Source organism: Moschus berezovskii, chromosome 6, assembly GCF_049115385.1.
Source record: "Moschus berezovskii isolate FMDL1 chromosome 6, NW_MosBer_1.0, whole genome shotgun sequence".
In the NCBI taxonomy this organism is placed as follows: domain Eukaryota; kingdom Metazoa; phylum Chordata; class Mammalia; order Artiodactyla; family Moschidae; genus Moschus; species Moschus berezovskii.
The window spans coordinates 29,478,699-29,484,698 of NC_142465.1; positions in this window are offsets into that span (position 1 = coordinate 29,478,699).

Here is a 6,000-nt window from a genome sequence, read left to right on the forward strand (position 1 = left end):
GAGAATCCCAGGGGTGGGGAAACCTGGTAGACTGCCGTCTATGGGGTCGCACAGAGTCGGACATGATTGAAGTGATTTAACAGCAGCAGCAGCAGCAGCAACCAGACACAGACTAGCAAGGGGATAGGATAGGAGTTTATAACAGAGAAGAGAGGTGAAGAGATGCCTTGGGGTGATGTGAAGCCCTGGAGGATTTGATGTTAAGATCAAAGGTCGGATCACCTTCTATTCTTCCATCAGAGGAGCTGAGAAGCACACAGGGCTGCACCGTGATTGTCCAACATTAGAAATCTGAATGCGTGCACTAAGCACGGTGTGCAGATGCAGCACGTTTCTACTGCTCATCAATGCCTTTGTTGTCATCCACTATCACTGTTCATCTCGACTTAAATAGCACCTCTTCGTGGAAGTCTCCAATGGCTTTCAAACGAAAGGAATCCTCAATTTGTGTGCAAATAATTTGATTCTATATTCATCACAATATTTATCACTCTGATATATTTTGTCTTACTGCTTCTTCGATCATGGCTTCTCTGGTTTTCTGTCCCCGTCAAGTAAACAAGCTCGAAGAGAAAAAAAAGTTGTCAACTCTATGAAGACCTAGAAGAATGCCACAGGTAGGCTCCTGATAAATGTGGGTCAACTAGAATGAATGATGGAATGAGTGAATAAATGAATGAAATAATGAGTGAAAAGCAAATCATATAATACACATGACACAGAAGGGACGGCTTTAAGGAAGGAATTAGGAGGAAGTATAATGTGGAAACGAAAGATTAAGTAGCATGTGGGGGAGACCTTGGAAGAGACCCTCAGGCTATGAATGTGAGTGAAGATATGAAATACACAACAAAAGAAGATTAATTAGAGAGGAATCCCATGAACAGAATTAACTATGGAAGAATTCCAATGGTGTTTATGTACAAAGATTCTTTATTGACTCAAAATTATACAGTCACATATGGATATACAGGGTTGCACAAAAAAAACAGCATGCAGTTACACATGAAGATAGGAATTCTACACACAAGTGAAGCATAGTCACTACTCAGCTGGCCCGGAAAAACCTCAAAATAGCTCCTGTACTGAAAATTCAGGAAAGATCTTTCCAATCCTTCCCTGGGTTCGTTATTCAACTGTCAGGAAGGATTTCTCCCAAGCAAATTCTCTCCACTGTTTTCTTTCTGTAATTAAGGAAAATAAATTCCAAACTGTTTCCCAGTTTTCATTCTTTTCCTAATCTAGGCTCATTGCACTCACTGGTTTATATCAATTCCCTGTAAGTGCCACTCTGTTCCCATAAATTTTAAATGGATGCTCCATGGTGAAAAACAGAGAAAACCAAAAAATGCTCTTCCATGAACCAAAACCATCAGAAGAAATATTATACTAGTTTTATCACTTTACTTTTTCTCTCTATTTCTCTAAGGATGCTCCACTGTTTCTTCTTCATTTATTATCTTTTGTATTCTTTTTCTGAGTGTCTTTTCCAGAATCTCCTGTTATCGCTTTATTTTTTTTTCTCTGTTTCTCTGGGAATACTCCACTGTTTTGTCTTCATTTATTATCTTTTATATTCTTTTTCTGAGTATCTTTTCCAGAAACTTGTGTTAGAACTTTATTTCATTTTTCTCCATTTCTCTGGGTATACGCCACTGTTTCTCCTTCATTATTATCTTTTGGAATTCTTTGTCTGAGTATCTTTTCCAGAAGCTCTTTCTCCAAGTCTCTATCTCTCTGGAAGGCTGTGTCACACAGTTTGTCTATAGCTCCCATCATCCTTTACCTTCATCCAAACTTTACTATCAAAGTGGCTTTATTTTATTTAGGTAAATTTTACTGGCTGTGCAACATTCTCCAGCTTCCCAAACACCTGTCCTGATCATATGAAAATAAATACACACTGAGACCGTCCTCCCTGACACCTTGGGGAAACATCCTTCTGAATACTGTGTTTGGCTTACCCTGGAATACTTACATGAGCACCCATTTTCTTCGTCCTCAGCCCCCTCAATCCTCACACTTACTCTTTCAGTCTTTGACCATCACATTTCCCTCCTGGACGTCTGAAAACTACAAGAGTGTCACTTCCACTATAAGAGTGTCCTTCCTGACACATGAGGGCTGTGAGGTTCTGAATGTGGTACCCAGCAGACCTTGGAATACATTCAGTCCTCCTCCTTCTGGCTCAGCTCCATTTGAAAGTGAAAGGTGAGAGTGAAAGTCACTCAGTTGTGTCCTGCTTTCTGCAACCCCATGGACTGTACAGTCCATGGAATTCTCAGCTCCCTTTACCCCAAAACATATCTTAGTCTTCCATCATCACACTTGCTGGAATTTACTTTGCACACAATCAAGTATTAATTTAAAAACCTGATCAAGTTATTGGACATTTTGGTAATTTTTTTCTGGAATTACTGTTAAATTATTCAGCACTGCTGTCAGAAAAAGTGGTTACAGATTTGAAGAGAGGAACAGATAGATTCTGGGTGAACAGGAATGTATAATGAAACTTTAATAATCCGTCAGTCTTTTAAACAAAATATTATTGCAGTATATATGATTTGCAATGTTATATTACTTTCAGGTATGCAGCATAGTAATTCAAAAATTCTATACATTAGTTTGCTCAATTTACAGTTATAAAATACTGGCTATGTTCCCCATGCAACACAACACATGGTTATCCTTACTTTATGCTCATTGGATGATAACTCTCAATGCCTCACTTCTATATTGCACCCCCCATTTCTGTTCCCCAGCTGGTAGTCAATAGTTGGTTCTCTATATTTGTGAGTCTGATTCTTTTTTGTATAATCACTACTTTGTTCATTTTTTTGTTTCCATGTATCAATGACAACATTCATGATTTGTCTTTCTTTGTCTCACTTACTTCACTAGGCATAATACCCTCCAGAACCATCTATGCTGTTGCACATTACAAAATTTCATTCTTTTCCTAAGGCTTTGTCATACTCAATTATATATAATATATGTAATATCTTCTTCATACATTTATCTGTTGATGAACACGTAGGTTGCTTCCATATGTTGGCTGTTGTAAATAATGAACTATAAACAGCAGGGTGCTTACAGCTCTCTGAGATAGTGTTTTAGTTTTCTTCAGAGAAATATCATGAGAGAAATTGCTGATCATATGGTAGTTGTATGTCTGATTTTTTGAGGAAGCTTCATACTCTTCCCCAGATAACTATACTAATTTATGTTCCCACCGACTGTGCACAAGGGTTCCCTTTTCCCCATATCTCTCTCCAACACTTGTTATGTACTGTCATTGTGATAATAGCCATTCTAAAAGATATGAGATGATAGCTCATTGTGGTTTTGATTTGCATTTCTGGGATGGTTACAGACTTAAGATTCCTTTCATGTGCCTATTGTATTGCTTCTTTGGAAAAATGTCTATTTATGTCTTCTATTCATTTTTCAATTTGGTTGTTTCTTTGATATTCAGGTGTGTGAGCTTCTTGCACACTTGGGATATTAAACTCTTATTGGGCATTTCATTTGCAAATATTTTCTATCATTTTTTGGCTGTTTTGCATTCCTTCAATGGTTTAATTCACTCTGCAAAAGCTTTTCAGTTTATATAGGCCCAATTTGTTTGTTTTTATTTCCTTTGCCTTAGGAGAGGGATCCCAAAAAAGTATTGCTACAGTTTATGTCAATGAGTGTTCTGCTTGTTTTCTTCTAGGAGTTTTGTGTTTTCTGGCCTTACTTCTAGGTTTTTAATTCATTTTGAGTTTACCTTTTATTTACTTATTTACTGGCCATGCCAAGTGACATGTGGTATCTTAATTTTCCTATCATAGATTGAACCATGGAGTACAAAGTCTTAACTGCTGGACCGCTAGGGGACTCCCTTGAGTTTACTATTTTATGGGTTGTGGGGAAATGTTCTAATTTCATTCTTCTCCATCTAACTGTCCAGTTCCCCCAGAACCATTTATAGAAGAGACTGTTTTCTCTCTGTTGTGTGTTGTGTGTTCTTGCCTCCTTTGTCAATAAACATTGGTCACAAGTGTATGAATTGATTTCTGGGCGATCTGTTCTGTTGCATTCGTCTCTGTGTCTGTTCTGTCGGTATCATACCATAACTGTAGCTATTTAATATAGTCTGAAGTCAAGGAACATGACTTCAGCTCTACTCTAACTTTTCAAGATTCTTTTGGCTACTTGCGCTCTTTGCAGTTTCCATCCAAATTTATAAAATATTTGTTCTATTTCTGAGAAAACACCATTTGTATTTTGATAGGGATCACATTAAATCTATAGGCTGCACTGGGTAGTATGGTCATTTTAACAATATTAATTTTTCCAATCCATGATCATGCTATGTCTTTCCATACATTTTTGTCATTTTCAATTCTTTAATATATTGAATTGCCATTCAATTCTTTGATCACTGAGGAAGGCTCTTTTATCTCTCCTTGATATTCTTGGGAACTCTGCATTCAAATGGGTATTTCTTTTCTTCTTTGCCTTTAGCTTCTCTTCTTTTCACTGCTATATGTAAGGCCTCCTCAGACAGCCATTTTGTCTTTTGCAGTTCTTTTTCTTGGGGATGGTCTTTATCACTGCCTCCTGTACAATGTCACAAACCTCCATCCATAGTTCTTCAGGCACTCTATCAGATCTAATCCCTTGAATCTGTTTCTCACTCTCACTGTATAATCATAAGGGATTTGATTCAGGTCATACATGAATGATCTAGCAGTTTTCCCTACTTTCTTCAACTTAAGGCTGAATTGGCAATACAGAGTTCATTATCTGAGCCATCGTCAGCTCCCGGCCTTGCTTTTGCTGACTGTATAGAGTTTCTCCATCTTTGGCTGCAAAGAGTATATCAGTCTGATTTCAGTATTGACTGGTGATGTCCATGTGTAGAATCTTCTCTTGCGTTGTTGGAAGAGGGTGTTTGCTATGACCAGTGAGTTCTCTTGGCAAAACTTTATTAGCCTTTGCCCTGCTTCATTCTGTACTCCGAGGCCAAATTTGCCCGTTACTCCAAGTATTTCTTGACTTCCTACTTTTGCATTCCCGTCCCCTATGATGAAAAGGACATCTTTTTGGGTGTTAGTTATAGAAGGTCTTGTAGGTCTTCATAGAATGTTCAACTTCAGCTTCTTCAGCATTACTGGTTGGGGCATAGGCTTGGATTACTGTGATACTGAATGCTTTGCCTTGGAAACGAACAGAGTTCTTTCTGTCATCTTGAGATTGCACTCAAGTACTGAGAGTAACATAATATTGTAAATAAAATACACTTCAATAAAAAGTTAAATATCTAAAATAAAGAAAAGATATGTCCTTGAAGTTTCAGTATGAATTACTCTCAATCCACAATTCATTTCTCTCATCAAACTCTGTAACCCCCCTTTTTTAAGAATAGTGCTGAATAATTCAAGAGTAATTCCAAATAAAATTTACCACAATATACAAGTAACTTGTTCAGGTTTTTATTTTTATTAATTCTTGACAGTATGCAAAGTAAACATCCCTCAGGTATCATGGTAAAAGGTAAGTTTTCATGGAGAGGGTGGTGAGTAGGAAGAAGGGGAAATGCAGTTATTGTAAGCTTCTCCTTAGCACCATTTCTGGAGAAAGAAATAGCACTCCAGTGTTCTTGCCTGGGAAATCCCTTGGAGGGAGAAGCCTGGTGACTACAGTCCATGGGGTTGCAAAGAGTCGGACACGACTGAGCACAAGCACCCAGCACCATTTTCAGAACAATACTGCCCTCAGGTTTCAGGAGGGACACTCTTCTAATAGACGTGTCGTCAGATGTCCTGGAGGGTAATGTGACACTCAGTGATTGAGAGAGGAAGTGTGAGGGTTGAGGGGGCTGAGGACAAGGAAAAAGTCTTAAAAAGTCATCTAAATCTTCCAGGGTAAACCAGACACAGTTTCCAAAGGATATTTCCCAAGGTGTCAGTGAGCACTGTCCTGGTGTGTAATTACTTTCAGATTTGTAGGAAG